Below are 16,715 nucleotides of genomic sequence, written 5' to 3'. Positions count from 1 at the left end.
GATTACTCAAAACTAGTACAAGCAAGAGATGTTGAAGTATTATGGTCACATGGGGTGTTCAGTCTCTGCTGCGGAGGGCAGAGTGGACTTGTGTTGTCAACCGCGCAACTCAACGTTGCTGCATCCATTCCCATACGGGAAATATTCAGCCTCTCCTAGATAGCCCTAAACTTGTCTTCGGAGGGCAGAGTGGACTTGTCTTCGGAGGGCAGAGCAGCCGCATCTTGAAAAAATTGACAATGGGTATCTGCCATATACAAGAACTCCCTCTCCTTGGGTTTTCTATAGATGTGGAGGTATTTGCCGTCTCCATGCTCGATAAACCCTTCATCTTTGTAATTTATTGATCAATCAACGAACGTAGCGAGACTTGCTCTCCCCCCCTTCCTGTGGTTTTGCTTGTGTTTCGCCCCCCCTTCCTTCTTTGCAGTTGTGCCCCAACCCCCCCCTCTTTTCTTTTTTGCTTGCCCTTCCCTCCCCCTCTCCATGTGCACGCACCCCCTGCCCCCCGCCCTCTCCCTTCACTGCTTTTTCTTTTTCCACCCCTTTCCTTTCACTGTTTTTTCTTTTCTTTCCTTTTTCTTTTTCTTTTTTTCTTTTTTTCTCTTTTCTTTTACTTTTTCCTCTTTTTTTCTCTCTTTTCTTTTACTTTTTCCTTTTTGTTCTCTCTCTTTTCTTTCCTTTTCTTTCTTTCTTTCTTTTTCTTCTCTTTTCTTTTCCTTCTTTCTTTCTTTCTTTTTCTTCTCTTTCATTTTTCTTTTACTTTTCCTTCTTTTTTCTTTTTCTTTTTCCTTCCTTTTTTTTCTTTCTTTCCTTCTTCTTCTTCTTCTTCTTCTTCTTTCTTTCTTTCTTTCTTCTTCTTCTTCTTCTTTCTTTCTTTCTTTCTTCTTCTTCTTCTCTTTTCTTTTCTTTTTTCTTTCTTTTCTTTTTCTTTTTTCTTTTTTCTTTTCTTTTCTCTTCCTTTCTGCACCCTCCGCCCCTCCGTTTCCTCTCTTCTCTCTGCCATCTTTAGCCCGTCTTTGTTCCTCTAGAAGCATCGTCAGGTTGTGGGTTTTTCTTCATTATCTCAGTAAGTTTCGGCCTCTTCTGGTCTTTGCCCCCAGGAGGACTCTATGGCAGCTGCTCCGTCTCCCCTGACTGAGGCTGCCATTTCTTGCCTTTTGTTTTCCAAAGTGGACTTGCAGCTTCTCGCTACTATGACTATCGCATCCCTAGAGGCCTCCACTCTGGTATGCAAAATTGTTGGTAGCCGCCCCGCACGTGGCCAACTCAGAGATCTTCTTCAGGGGCTAGCCTCCTAGGTGCACCAACAAAGATCGTAGATATTCATCCTTTGGGGCATGGCTACTACGAGGTTGAGTTCGACTCACCAGCGGCATTTGATCTTGTCATGCAGCTGAGCCCCATTGCACTGCGTATGGCCCATGCCTTCTTTGCACAGTGGCAGCACGGCTTCAACCCGGCATCTAACCCATTAGCTAGAGTTTCAGGCTTTCCCATGACAGTCTGTTTTCCAAGCCTCAGGAAGGAATACCTTCCTCTTCTCCCAGTGATTGGTGGTGCCATAGGGAGAGTGATGGAATCCCCCCCACCGCTGGCTCGGCCCTCGCACGTCTGCATTTGTATTGCCTCGCCGGATTATGTGCCTCACATGATATCTATTCCCAGTCTTCAGGTCGATCCCATTATGCAGCAAGTGGAGTATTCCGGCATTCCAGGCCAATGCTTTATTTGTAGATAGATGGGTCATCTAGCTAGAGTTTTCCCTCGGTGTCAGACTAGGCGACCACCCCCGGTGGTTCCCCCTCCTACTTCGCACTCAGATCCTTATCAGGGGGCCAAGGGAGGAGCAGGTTTCTAGGCCGCAGAGCACCAGGTTTTGACCATGGATGACCCATTGACCAGAGAGTGGCAGATGGTTGTCCCCCACCTCGATCGTTCGCCAGCCACACCAAGCACCAAAACTGAGCGTCGCTGCCTTGTGCACGCCAGGCTGGCAACATCATGCAAGAGGATTCGGTTCTATCAGAGAACCATTTCGAGCAATTATCATTGCACCTGCTCGGAGATAGCGAGCCCCCTCCAGTCACGGTGGAGGAGAGGGTCTTCCCCCCCTCCCCCCGAGGTGGCGCCCGATTCCTCCTCATCGTCGTGACTTCTCCTCTGACCGTCAGTGTCCAGTGGGGCAGGTTGACCCCACCCCCTCGCTTCGTCGAGCCTTCCCCAGTAGCCTTCCTCCACTGATGGATACCTCTCATTGTAGCATCCCTCTTCAGCCTCTCCGAGGGCAGCCCAAAAGGAGATTGGAGGGATTTCGGGAGGAGTAGGAGAGGAGTGTGAGGAGGGGCCTAGCCTCTTTACAACGTCTTCATGAGAGTTCCTCGGATAGCCCGTGGATTGAGAGTCAAATCGCAGCACGGAGATTCGATCCATTGAGGAGGGTGGAGTATAGATACCATGCCAGGGCCTCTTTCTGGACTTAGGCTGGTGACAGAGTTACTAGAGACTTCTTTGAGATAGCCGGCCCTCACAGGAGGAGAGATGGTATTCGCAGGCTCGGAGTGCAGGTGAGAGCCATCGCCACATATTTCTTCTGGTCTCTTCTCACTGGTGCCCCCCAGGTGATGGATGCGCGCGAGAGAGTGGAGACACACAAGAGAGGTGGTTCCCCATTCCCTTTGATCTTTCTTATTGACCCCTTTCACTGCAGAGGAGCTGGCGGAGGCGGTGAAGGCATTACCTCTAGGGGCAAATGCTCGGGGGCGGATGGGCTTCTTGCTTCTTCTTTCTTTTCCATTCGCGCTCCCTTCAATGAGATTATGCTCACAGGTGCCATGCCAGAGAGGCTCACAGAGGGCTTGATACATTTGCTTCCCAAGGAGGGTGGTGATAGATTGGAGATTTGGTAGTGGAGACCCATTACCCTTCAATATTTTGGCCAAGGCCATCAGCAAAAGCGACTTCATCCTTCCCTCCCAAACTTGATCCATGACACTCAGATTGGTTTTGTTCAGGATCGGAGTATTCTCGACAATATCAAAGACCTTTTGGGAGGTGACAGCTGCGGCTAGGATGCGATAGCAAGACCTCATTGTGCTACTCGTTGACTTTGAGAAAGCTTATGCTAGGGTGGATTGGAGCTTTCTAGAGGGCACTATGAGCCGGATGGGATTTCCCATGGAGTGGATTTGCAGAGTCTCAGGGATTTATTTAGCATCACACAGCCAGGTTCTCATTCAAGGAGCCCGAGGAAATAGATTCCCCCTTTCCCGCTGCTCGGTTCGATAGGGCTGTCCTTTGGCATCGTACCTCTTTCTATTTGTCGCTGAGGCCATGAGTAGTTTTCTCTCCACCCAGGAGACCGAGCTTTAGGGATTGTGCCTTCCCCTCTGCACGTAGGAGCTGTTGGACTCAAAGTTTGCAGATGACATAGCAGCCTACCTTGCTGGAGATGTTAGAAATCTCCAGAGATTCGCGGAGGTGATAGAGATTTTCTGCCATGCATCAGGAGCGCTGATCAACAGGCACAAGTCGTGTGGCTTTTGGGTAGGCTCAACACCCACCCCGACTTGGCGACTAGTTGAGGCTTTCCGATGGATCTCCTGGGCTCCATCTTGGAGAAGACCACCCTCACCTTGAGGACCAAAAGCGAAGCCTCGGAGTTCTCATCCAGTTGTTGCAGATGGAGGTAGATGATGAATCTCTCTTAAAAGCAAGCAAAGTTGCATTTTCTTTTGTGGAGTGTGTATTTTTGCTCCTCGCAACAAAGAGAATTGGATAGCAACTTGTGAAGAAGGCATCTAACCTTTTGTAGTACGACTTCCTTGGTCCATCAAGCCAAGGGAATGAATGAACGGAACACCTTCAAATTCCACTTGACCAACATAAGTAACATTTATGAACTCAAGATGCTGAGGAGCAAGCTGGGAATCAAGGAACCTCAGCACGTCTATAAGAACAAACTTGATGTAAAAAATTTTTAAAATCTCTGGCTAGCAATGGTGCTGTTTGACTTTGTAGATAAAGTCAAACAACTTGGCTTCAGATGTCTTAGTAATAGTTTCATATTCCTCCTTCACAACTGCAAAATTGCTAGGGCTAGCCTATATTCGTCCAAAAACAATAATAGTAAACAAGCCATCAATGAGCACCAAAGTTGAACAATGTAAAGAATTTATCGGCAAAACAACGACAGAACAGAAACTACCATAACAACGTGAAGGGAGCGTGTCGTACGCAAAGAAATAGGTCTCATCACGTTGTTATGGTCATTTCTTCAACTAAGTAAAAAGTCCTCAACGACGACGGGAAAAAGTGAGATATACCGACGCTAAACCTTAGAACGACCACAAAAACACAACGATCACAAAAACGCTAAACCTTAGAATGACCACAAAAACACAACGGTGGCCATCCTTATAGGAAGAGTAGTAGACAACTACTCGAAGCTTAAGCAAACAAGAACATGACAAAAAGCTGAGTGTAGTAGACATTCTCTCTTAAAAAATGACCACAACAATGCGACGGGAGTTCATCTTAATGGAAAGAATATGCCTCCTCGCGTTGTTATGGTCGTTTTGGGGTAATATGCATAATTCAAGGCAGAACTCCAAACAAAGAGAAATATGAGGAAATTGGAAGGCAGAAATGCATAAAAGGGTAAGAGTTACCTCCATAATGGATGACAAGGAAGGATCCATGGTTTGAAAAAGGCACAGTGAAGGACTCAAACAAACGAGGATGAAGGCGCAATGATGAGGAAATGGCAAAAAAAGGAATGAGAGTGGGAACGTTGGGTAGGCTTGGGTAAAGGGCTCGAAGACCTCCATGTGGCCCAAGATTGACAGAAAGTGCATGATGTGATTGACGTCCTCGAAGGCCTCCTGACCGAGAATTTTTCCAGGTGGTGTATTTAATAACATTATTCGATATTTAATTTTGCATGCCGTCACTTTCGTCATCATGGGCCTCCCAACCTCTGTTGCTTCTATTTCTTCATTAGCGTCTTCGTCTTCATCTTTGTCTTCATCCTCTCATGACTACGCTATTCTGGCTGATTCGACGACCTTGCATAGGTACTACAGTGACGTGCATTGAGTCTTTGGCAATAGCAACCACTTCAAGATTGGATCGCACCATTCTATAGTTTTCGGATTTTTGTGTCATTATTCGCTATTGGGGCCGCCTTCCAATTTCTGTGTCATTTTCGTGTTTCTTTGAGATATGACCTTTGCATAGGTGCTTGTTTAATGTAGGTAGCTCAGAAAACATTATATCCCCCAAAACGACCACAACAACATGAGGGGAGGTCATCCCACCAGCAACTTTACTATGTATCGCGCTGTTGTGGTCACTCTTTGGGGGATAGAAAGTTTTAGAGGCGAGGCCCCTTCTATCTACGAAAACTACCACAATAACGCAAGGGGAGGGCATTCTACCGACAAGTATGTGTCGTATTGCGTTGTTGTGGTCGTCTTGTTGTTAAAGAGAAATGCATGATGGGAACTCCTTTCCATCCCCCAGAACTACCACCACAACGCGATGCTAGGTCATCCTACTAGCAAGTATGAAGATGCTAGTTCTGGGGGATGGAACTCCTTTCCATCCCCCAAAACTACCACCACAACGCAATGCTAGGTCATCCTACCAGCAAGTATGAAGATGTTTGAATGCAAAATCTTATGTTTCGATAAATGACCACAACAACGCGATACAGACCAATCTTGGTTAGAGAATGACCACCATCGCGTTGTTGTGGTCATGTCTTGTTTTCGTGTATTTGGTTCTTCTATGTCATTTTCTCAACTTTCTCATCATCATATTGTTATTGTTGCCATTTATAATAGTTTGTCATGTGTTTTCGTGGTTGTAGGCTGTCATGGCCAGGAAAAAGTCCATGGCCCATTGTACCTCAACAAGCAATCATGGCATAGCGAGACGAGTAGGAAAGGGCAAGAACATGGCCCATTGTACCTCAACAAGCAATCATGGCATAGCGAGACGAGTAGGAAAGGGCAAGAACATGGATATTATGAATCAAGCTCGGAAGACCCAAATGAGGAACTGTGCCAGCATGCTGAAAGAGATTTGCAAGGTCCAGAAGCACATGTCCCTTGCCATACCAAGACTTCCTTTCTAGAGGTTGGTTAGGGGTATCTATGCGGATTATAGCATGAATATGCACTGGCAAGCTTCTGCCCGAGGATGCCTCCAAGAGTCCGCGGTGGAAGACTTCCTTGTGGAGTTCTTTTAGGATAGCTATGTCCTTGCATCACATGCTCATCATGTTACCATCACGCCCAAGGACATGGCTTCTCTTTGACGTCTCCGTTTCAGGTACGAAAAGACTCTTAAGCCCGTCGTTATTTCCTGATTAGAGAATGAGGGAGATCTTGGAGTTTCCTCCCATTCTGAGGCAAAGGGTCAAGGTCGAGGAGGTGCCAATCACCCATAATCGAGACACTCGCTCGAAGAGGAGCGCTAAAACCCTGGGACGTGATACGTAAAAAATGTGCAGGAAGGAGGAGATGAAGAGAATGCAGTTGAGCGGGCGCTGGAGCAGGTACAAGAGACCCTGCAATAGCTGGAGGAGGAGGGTAGGGCTAGGACCGAAAGGAGAAGGGTGCAGGAAAGAAGAGATTGAGAATGAAGGGAGGAGGAGGGGAGGGCTAGGACCGAAAGGAGAAGGGTGCAGGAAAGAAGAGATTGAGAATGAAGGGAGGAGGAGGGGAGGGCTAGGACCGAAAGGAGAAGGGTGTAGGAAAGAAGAGATTGAGAATGAAGGGAGAAGGAGGAGTTGGCTTTCGAGCTTCGTGCGACAAACTCACAAGCCCTCAAATATATGAGGCCGTACTTCGAAGTCCGGGTCTCGATTCGCAATGTTGACTACTTTTTCCTAGTTACTGCCGACAAAGTAAATATTCTATCTGACTTAGACAGGGAGGTCAACGACGATTTGATGTCCCTCACTTTGAGGTTGGTGGCATTCTAATGTATCTTTTTTCTTGTGGGGTCCATTGTAGATTTCTCCAATTTCGTGTTTGGCTTGTGTTTACAGCCTCGTCATTTCAAGACTACCAACAAATCACAAGTCGTCGGTGTATATGGTGAATTCTCTCGTCTCAATGGTCCTTGCATCATCTGAGGTCACCAACATGATCGATGTGTGCGAGACTGGTTCTACACCTACATCATTGATCTGATGCAAATCGTGTTCTTTTCATACCACGAGGAGTAAGTTGCTTAATTTCTTTCATTCCTACTGTTCATGGTTTGGGTTCGTTTTTCTTATACATAATTCTCAGTCCATCCTTTTGCTACTTGTAGTTCCCATTGGAGTTGGGTGATGTACCACTTGTCGACCAAGAAATGTTACTTGGTCAACTCCACCAGTAGCACTCATGCTAACGTTATACTATGAGTACATGTAATAAAGACAATTCAATTTTTGGGTTATTATATGGACATTGTATTTATATTATTATTATTTTTGGGATGTAGATCCTTGAGGAAATTCATTGCATCCCTATATGGTGTCACCCAAGAAGATTTTGTAAGTTGTACAAGATGTGTCATGCACGCATGTGACACGTGGCACCTCCTTCCCACCTTCCCTTTTTTTCAAAAACATATTTTTGAAAAAGTTAATTTAGTAATTTAGAGAAATAGAATATAGAATTTTAAATAATAAAATATATAAAACTTATTAAATAAAAGAATTTAAAATCACTAATTTTAAAGGATTATATTTTGGAATTAGATCAATAATATTATTATTAAAGTTCATATTATTCAATTTTAAAAAATAAATTTTTAAGTTTAATATTTTTTGAAAATATTGTATGTAGAATAAACCTTTGAATAAAATTTGAAAAAAATACATTATTAAAAAAAGCAGTTATATAATTATAAAATAAAAGACATATTTAAAGATATATTTAAATATCTAGTAATGATAAATATTTAGACTTGTTAATAGATATTATTAATAATAATATTAATATTATTAATAATAATATTAATTTTTAAGTGGATAATAATTTATCTTTAATTATCTGTATGTTTATCTTAATTATCCAATCAATCTTAGATAGGAAATTCAATGAGATTTGAAGTGGATAACCTATTTTTCCTATATAATCACACATCTCTAGTACTATCCCACACTTATCTCTAGTACTATCCCATCATTGAGCCTTTATAAATTTTTCTCTCTTAGCTTCCTTGAGAATGGGTTCTCAAGGTCGTAGGAGTTAGAAACGTGATAGGACTAGACTTCCCCCCGTCCACCAAGTTCAAGAGGAGGAGAGGAGAAGAGTAGCTCGTGAGAGAAAGAGAGAGTGGAGAGCATGTCAACGAGCAACACCTTCTGTTGGGGCGATGATCCAAGCCTTGCTCCTCCTCTTCCACTTCCTCTCCCTCCGCCCTCTTCCCCCCCACTACCCCTTAGTTTAGATAATCCACATGAACCCGCCCTTCCTGAGTCCCCTTCTCTTTTACAAGAACCCACCCCCCCTCCTTTGGGCGCCAATCGTGTGGATAGGAAAGAACTATCAAAGTCAGGGGCACATCATCGTGCCCATGCAATCTTCCATTCCTATTTCAAAGACCTCACGCCTTCATCACAGGCATGTGTGTTGCTTGATGCTTTGATTGATTTGCCAACATGGCCAACTACAGGGCGCTTTCCGACATTGGAGGGAGGTCAAAGAGAGAGGAGAGTTGGCATGGCGGTACTACAAAGTGTTCGTCAATCCTGTATAGTTAACAAGAAGAGGAACTCTGCTGCGGACGCTTTGGCTGCTCGACGGGCTATTGTGGCAGTCATAAGTAGCTCCCAAATGAAGGCTCCCAAATGAAGGGTAAGGTTAGTGCCACATCTCGCATCCTTTCCATAGCACCACACGCACTTAGAGTTGGGTCTATTAGACGACAAAGTTTAGATGCCAATGAGGTTGAGCTTTGTGTAAGAGAGTCACAAGAGGAGTGTTCATTGAGCACGGTGCTTGCTTTCTTGAAATGACACAAACTGAGTTGTATTCTCAGTTTGTGGCTTCGTATCCAGAGCTTAAAATTGGGCAAAGGTCATTTGAGGGGTGTAAGCCTTGGTTTGTGAGGTATCCAGAGCTTAAAATTGGGCAAAGGTCATTTGAGGGGTGTAAGCCTTGGTTTGTGAGGTACTCACGTCAGCGTGACACATGTTGTTGTCGCTACCATGTTGAGTTCAAACTTTTTTATGATGTGTTCCGTTCTCTTAGTGGGCATAGAGAGTTACCTCGTAGTCTCGTGATTTCATCCACTCTCTTTTGTGTGCACGCACGGAGGATGCCCAGTTCCATAGGATGCCTTGTGTGGAGACCAATTGCACATCATGTGGTTCACTTGCACATCTACAGATGGTAGATCTTGATGCAAGTGACCAATTGCACATCATGTGGTTCACTTGCACATCTACAGATGGTAGATCTTGATGCAAGTGACCAAGAGATAGTGCCATGGCAACGTTATGAGTATGTGACACACCAGCTCTAGAGTGGTTGGACAGTCCAGGAAGTTGCAGCTCGTGGACAAACATACACCACGTTGTCACTTCACAGCCACATTTAGGGAGCAGATCTACCCCTATATACGGCATAGTCATTGTGCCAAGTGGCAGGATCGTCAGTTCCGAGCATGCCTGGTAGAGTTTCCTATTGGTGTGGTCGTCTCTATGATTGATTTTGCAGAGAACTACACCTTCACACCTTTTCAGGAGATACAATTTGAGTATTACTTCTCAGAGTAGGTAATGGTTATATTTCATAATATTTGTTTCGTGTTTGAGCTATATTACTTATTTGATTTTTTGTGTCCTAAACGTATGTATTGCTTACCTCACCAGGTTGCTATTATGGTCCACATTAGCTATCGACATGCAGAGGCTCATGTAGATGGGATAGCGAGTACCCCCGAGACCTGTGTCATTATTCGAGAGTATCATTTCTATATCAGTGTGATGATCGTTCACATGATGCACATTTTGTGCAACACTGCTTTTGTCTCCATGATGATTTTTTAGGAGATTGTGGAATCATACGTGGCCAGCGATGGGTTTGGTCGGATGGTTGTGGTGCACAGTTCAAGTTGTCACGACAATTCTATTGGCTCTACAGGTAATACTTATGGTTCTCTTATATTTGCAATTAAACTAAATTCACTAGAACATCTAAAAGAAAACAATAACTAAGACTATCTTTTATGGATTTATAGGTGGCATGTGCAATCTAGTATCCCAGTGATTTGGTCGTTCTTTGAGACTGGTCACGGGAAGGGAGAGCATAATGGTGTGGGCGCGTGTGTGAAACATGCCCTGAGGCATCATCAGCTGCGGCGGCAAGATGCTCAGCGGTTCAGAGATGTCGGCCACGTAGTCGAGTGGTGCTCCCAACATTTGTGTGGGAGTGCAGCATCATCGTATCCCAAACGTGATGCTCAGATTGTCATGAGATTTTTTTGGCATGTGGATGGTGGCATGATTGACCGTAGAGCCTCCCATGATTGTGACACAGTACGTGGCACCTTGGGCTTACATTCTATCAGGAGCACGTGCATGGTGGCCCCCACGATTTACACATGACGGTTTGCATGCTTCTGTGGAGCATGTATGGATGGCGATTGGTCACATTGTGCCTCGAGAGGATGGGCAGATGCATGGATACAGACATTCCTCTCCCCTGAGCATCCTTCACATCCAGTGTTGTCTGATGAGCACACAGGTCTGCGTTCATGGTTAGTTATGATGACCTGACAGATTTGCTACAAGAGGGTGATGTATTTTGCTGTTATTGCCAGTGAGGGAAATAGCGAGGGAGTAGACTACTATCTGATGAGTTGCACTAGGCCAAAGTGCATCCTTGACCGGATGATCATGGGTTTTCTTTTGACGCCCATAGCATGATTGTGGTAGGCCGGTTCTACTAGCGAATTCGACTTCATTGGGGGAGTCTTGAGTTCCAGCAGTGGAAGTGGGAGTTAGAGGCATTTCAGTTCTCTCATCTAGTGGTTGCTACCAAGCTCAGTCTTGATCGAGTACAGAGCCGAAAACACAGTTCTCACCCTCGTTTTCGGCTTCGAGTGGATGACCATGAGAGCATTCTAGAGCAGTTGAGAGCTAGAGAGGGTGCTGCTGACTAGATCTCTATCTTGATAATGACTAAACTCAAACTAGCTGGGTTAGCTCACTTACATTGTACTTAGATTTTTTGGGAGTGACTAATCTCAGAATAGCTGGGGTAGCTCATTTTCAAAATACCTTGATCTTTTGAGTTAGTGGCTAAACCCAGAGTGGATGTGTTAGCTCACGTTTTGATGTACTTAGTTGATGTTTATATCATTATGAGTTTTCTCATTATTGAGGATCATTGCATTTTAGTTGATGTTCATGGTTTTCTGATTTTTTAACACTTTGGCTATCATATCATTTGTTGAAAATCACCATCACCATATTGTTTGTTGAAAATCACCAAACTTTGCAAGCATTGGCCACTAATTACCAATCCAAACATGCTTCGATTGTGACCAAACTTTGCAAGCCACTAATTACCAATCCAAACATGCTTCGATTGTGACCAAACTTTGCAAAAGCATGTGGGGGTGGGCCCCTCCCACATGCTTGCAAAGTTTTGTCCCCATCAGACCATGTTTGGGTACGATGGTATGGGGAAGGCCCGGATTTTCCATGGCCTCTTAAGCACCAAGAGACTTGAAAAATCCGCACTGGACGCTAATTACCAATCCGCACTGGACGCTAATTACCAATCCAAACATGCTCCGATTATGACTAAACTTTGTAAATATGTGAGGGTGGGCCCCTCCCATATGCTTGCAAAGTTTGATTCCCATCGGAGCATGTTTGGGTACGATGGTATGGGGAAGGCCCGGATTTTCTATGGCCTCTTAAGCACCAAGAGACTTGAAAAATCCACACTGGCCACTAATTACCAATCCAAACATGCTTCGATTGTGACCAAACTTTACAAATATGTGGGGGTGGGCCCCTCCCACATGCTTGCAAAGTTTGGTTTGCATCAGAGCATGTTTGTGTACGATGGTATGGGGAAGGCCCGGATTTTCCATGGCCTCTTAAGCACCAAGAGACTTGAAAAATTGACACTGGCCGCCGCTAATAACCAATCCAAACATGCTCCGATTGTGACCAAACTTTGCAAAAATGTGGGGGTGGGCCCCTCCCACATGCTTGCAAAGTTTAGTTCCGATCGGAGCATGTTTGGGTATGATGGTATGGGGAAGGCCCGGATTCTCCATGGCCTCTTAAGCACCAAGAGACTTGAAGAATCTGCACTGGACGCTAATTACCAATCCAAACATGCTTCGATTATGACTAAACTTTGCATGCATGTGGGGGTGGGCTCCCCCCACATGCTTGCAAAGTTTGGTTCCCATTGGAGTATATTTGGGTACGATGGTATGGGGAAGGCCCGGATTTTCCATGGCCTCTTAAGCACCAAGAGACTTGAAAAATCCGCACTGGACGCTAATTACCAATCCAAACATGCTCCGATTATGACTAAACTTTACAAACATGTGGGGGTGAGCCCCTCCCATATGCTTGCAAAGTTTGGTTCCCATCGGAGCATTTTTGAATATGATGGTATGGGGAAGGCCCGGATTTTCCATGGCCTCTTAAGCACCAAGAGACTTGAAAAATCCACACTGGGCACTAACTACCAATCCAAACATGCTTTGATTTTGACAAAACTTTGCAAACATGTGGGGGTGGGTCCCTCCCACATGCTTGCAAAGTTTGGTTCCCATCGGAGCATGTTTTGGGTACGATGGTATGGGGAAGGCCCAGATTTTCCATGGCCTCTTAAGCACCAAGAGACTTGAAAAATCCACACTGGCCGCTAATTACCAATCCAAACATGCTCTGATTGTGACCAAACTTTGCAAACATGTGGGGGTGGGCCTCTCCCACATGCTTGTAAAGTTTGGTTCCCAACAACGGAGCATGTTTGGGTACAATGGTATGGGGAAGCCCGGATTTTCCATGGCCTCTTAAGCACCAAGAGACTTGAAAAATCCGCACTGGACGCTAATTAACAATCCAAACATGCACTGATTATAACTAAACTTTGCAAACATGTGGAGGTGGGCCCCTCCCATATGCTTGCAAAGTTTGGTTCCCATCGGACCATGTTTGGGTACGATGGTATGGGGAAGGCCCGGATTTTCCATGGCCTCTTAAGCACCGAGACTTGAAAAATCCACACTAGGCACTACTTACCAATCAAAAAATGCTTCGATTGTGACCAAACTTTGCAAACATGTGGGGGTGGGCCCCTCCCACATGCTTGCAAAGTTTGGTTCCCATCAGAGCATGTTTGGGTATGATGGTATGGGGAAGGCCTGGATTTTTCATGGCCTCTTAAGCACCAAGAGACTTGAAAAATCCACACTGGCCACTAATTACCAATCCAAACATGCTCTAATTGTGACCAAACTTTGCAAACATGTGGGGGTGGGACCCTCCCACATGTTTGCAAAGTTTGGTTCCCATCGGAGCATGTTTGGGTACGATGGTATGTGGAAGGTCCAGATTTTCCATGGCCTCTTAAGCACCAAGAGACTTGAAAAATCCGCACTGGAGGCTAATTACCAATCCAAACATGCTTCGATTGTGACCAAACTTTGCAAACATGTGGGGGTGGGCCCCTCCCACATGCTTGCAAAGTTTGGTTCCCATCGGAGCATGTTTGGGTACGATGGTATGGGAAAGGCCCGGATTTTCCTTGGCCTCTTAGGCACCAAGAGACTTGAAAAATCCGCACTGGGCACTAATTACCAATCCAAACATGCTTTGATTGTGACCAAACTTTGCAAACATGTGGAGGTGTGCCCCTCCCACATGCTTGCAAAGTTTGGTTCCCATTGGAGCATGTTTGGGTACGATGGTATGGGGAAGGCCCGGATTTTCCATGGCCTCTTAGGCACCAAGAGACTTAAAAATCCACACTGGCCACTAATTACCCATCCAAACATGCTCCGATTGTGACCAAACTTTGCAAACATGTGGGGGTGGGTCCCTCCCACATGCTTGCAAAGTTTGGTTCCCATCGGAGCATGTTTCGGTATAATGGTATAGGGAAGGCCCGGATTTTCCATGGCCTGTTAAGCACCAAGAGACTTGAAAAATCCACACTGGACGCTAATTACCAATCCAAACATGCTCTGACTTTTATGACTAAACTTTGCAAACATGTGGGAATGGGCCCCTTCCACATGCTTGCAAAGTTTGGTTCCCATCGGGCATGTTTGGGTACGACGGTATGCGGAAGGCTTGGATTTTCCATGGCCTCTTAAAAGCACCAAGAGACTTGAAAAATCCACACTGGGTACTAATTACCAATCCAAACATGCTTTGATTGTGACCAAACTTTGCAAACATGTGGGGGTTGGCCCCTCCCACATGCTTGCAAAGTTTGGTTCCCATCGGAGCATGTTTGGGTACGATGGTATGGGCAAGGCCCGGATTTTACATGGCCTCAAGTGCCAAGAGACTTGAAAAATCCACCCTGGCCACTAATTACCAATCCAAACATGCTCCGATTGTGACCAAACTTTTCAAACATGTGGGGGTGGGCCCCTCCCACATGCTTGCAGAGTTTGGTTTCCATCAGAGCATGTTTGGGTACGATGGTATGGGGAAGGCCCGGATTTTCCATGGCCTCTTAAGCACCAAGAGACTTGAAAAATCCACACTGGCCACTAATTACCAATCCAAACATGCTTTGATTGTGACCAAACTTTGCAAACATGTGGGGGTGGGACCCTCCCACACGCTTGCAAAGTTTGGTTCCCATCGGAGCATGTTTGGGAACGATGGTATGGGGAAGGCCCAAATTTTCCATGGCCTCTTAAGCACCAAGAGACTTGAAAACTCCACACTGGAGGCTAATTACCAATCCAAACATGCTCTGAATGTGACCAAACTTTGCAAACATTTGGGGGTGGGCCCCTCCCACATGCTTGCAAAGTTTGGTTCCCATCGGAGCATGTTTGGGTAGGATGGTATGGGGAAGGCCCGGATTTTCCATGGCCTCTTAAGCACCAAGAGACTTGAAAAATCCACACTGGATGCTAATTACCAATCCAAACATGCTCTGATTGTGACCAAACTTTGCAAACATGTGGGGTTGGGCCCCCTCCCACATGCTTTTTGGTTCCCATCGGAGCATGTTTGGGTACGATGGTATGGGGAAGGCACTGATTTTCCATGGCCTCTTAAGCACCAAGAGACTTGAAAAATCTGCACTGGACGCTAATTACCAATCCAAACATGCTCCGATTATGACTAAACTTTGTGGGGGTGGGCCCCTTCTGGATTGCTGACAGTGGTGCTACCTCTCACATGACGAATAGTTCTTCCTTATTGGAAAACTATAAGTCTATCTGTTCATCAGTACACATTGGTGATGCTTCGTCTCTCCCTGTGATTGGTATTGGTGATGTTTCTTTTGGAGATGCTATCTTACATGATGTTTTGCATGTACCTAAGATGTCTACCAACTTATTTTCTATCTCTAAGGCTACTTCTAAAGGTCTTGGGGTTTACTTTGATGATGAAGTGATTGAAATCATTGATAGACAGTCACTTTCTTGTGTGGCACATGGTTATCAAAATGCTGGGCTTTATCATATAAGCTCTTTTACAGCACAGTTGCCACCACATGAGTCTCATCTTCATCAATTATTTGCTTCTCCTAAAGCACTTGTTTCTAATGAAGATAGTGATCTATGGCATTTCCGCTTTGGCCATGTTCCTCTTCCTACTTTGCAACATCTTGTCTCACATGACATGGTTATAGGTCTACCAAAGCTGTGCTGCGCACACTATGCCTGGCCTATATATCAAATGGATGTTAAATCTGCCTTCTTGAATGGAGATTTAGAGGAGGAAGTTTATGTGGAACAACCTGAAAGTTTTATTGCACAGGGTCATTAACATGATGTGTATTTATTACAGAAAGCTCTTTATGGTCTTAAGTAAGCTCCTCGAGCTTGGTATCAGAAGATTGACAGTTTTCTCCTTTCTCTACATTTTGAGAGGACTCATGCAGATCCTAATCTTTATGTGCTTATTGTGGATAATGATATATGCATTCTTGTGCTTTATGACACTCATTGGCTCTAATTTGGACCTACTCAAATGGGTTCAAACTCAACTCACATCATTTGCCATGACTGATCTTGGACTACTCCACTATTTTCTTGGTTTAGAAGTGTGGCAATTTGCTTCTGGCATCTTTCTTTGTAAAAGAAGTATACTTTAAGGTTGCTTGAGAAATATGGCATGCATGATTGTGCATCACTCACTTGTCCCATGGATCCTAATTCAAAATTATCCAAAGATGATGATTCCCCTGAGGTTGATTCTACAGAGTATTGCCAACTTATTGGTTCTCTACTTTATTTGGTTAACACTTGGCCAGATCTCTCCTATGCTATGAGTATTCTCAGCCAATTCTCTTCACAGCCTCGTTGATCTCATTGGCAGGCAGCTTTGAGGGTTCTTCGATATCTTCATGGAACTCTTGAGTATGGCATTTCATACGCAGGTGGAGATACACTTATTGGTTACTCAGATTCTGATTGGGCAGGGTGTATTGATACTAGACGTTCCATGTCAGGCTATTGTTTTATGCTTGGTAAAGGAC

The sequence above is a fragment of the Cibotium barometz genome, chromosome 64, assembly GCF_041138505.1.
Source record: "Cibotium barometz isolate CiBa-2024 chromosome 64, ASM4113850v1, whole genome shotgun sequence".
Classification (NCBI taxonomy): domain Eukaryota; kingdom Viridiplantae; phylum Streptophyta; class Polypodiopsida; order Cyatheales; family Cibotiaceae; genus Cibotium; species Cibotium barometz.
This window is presented reverse-complemented; position numbering follows the sequence as displayed.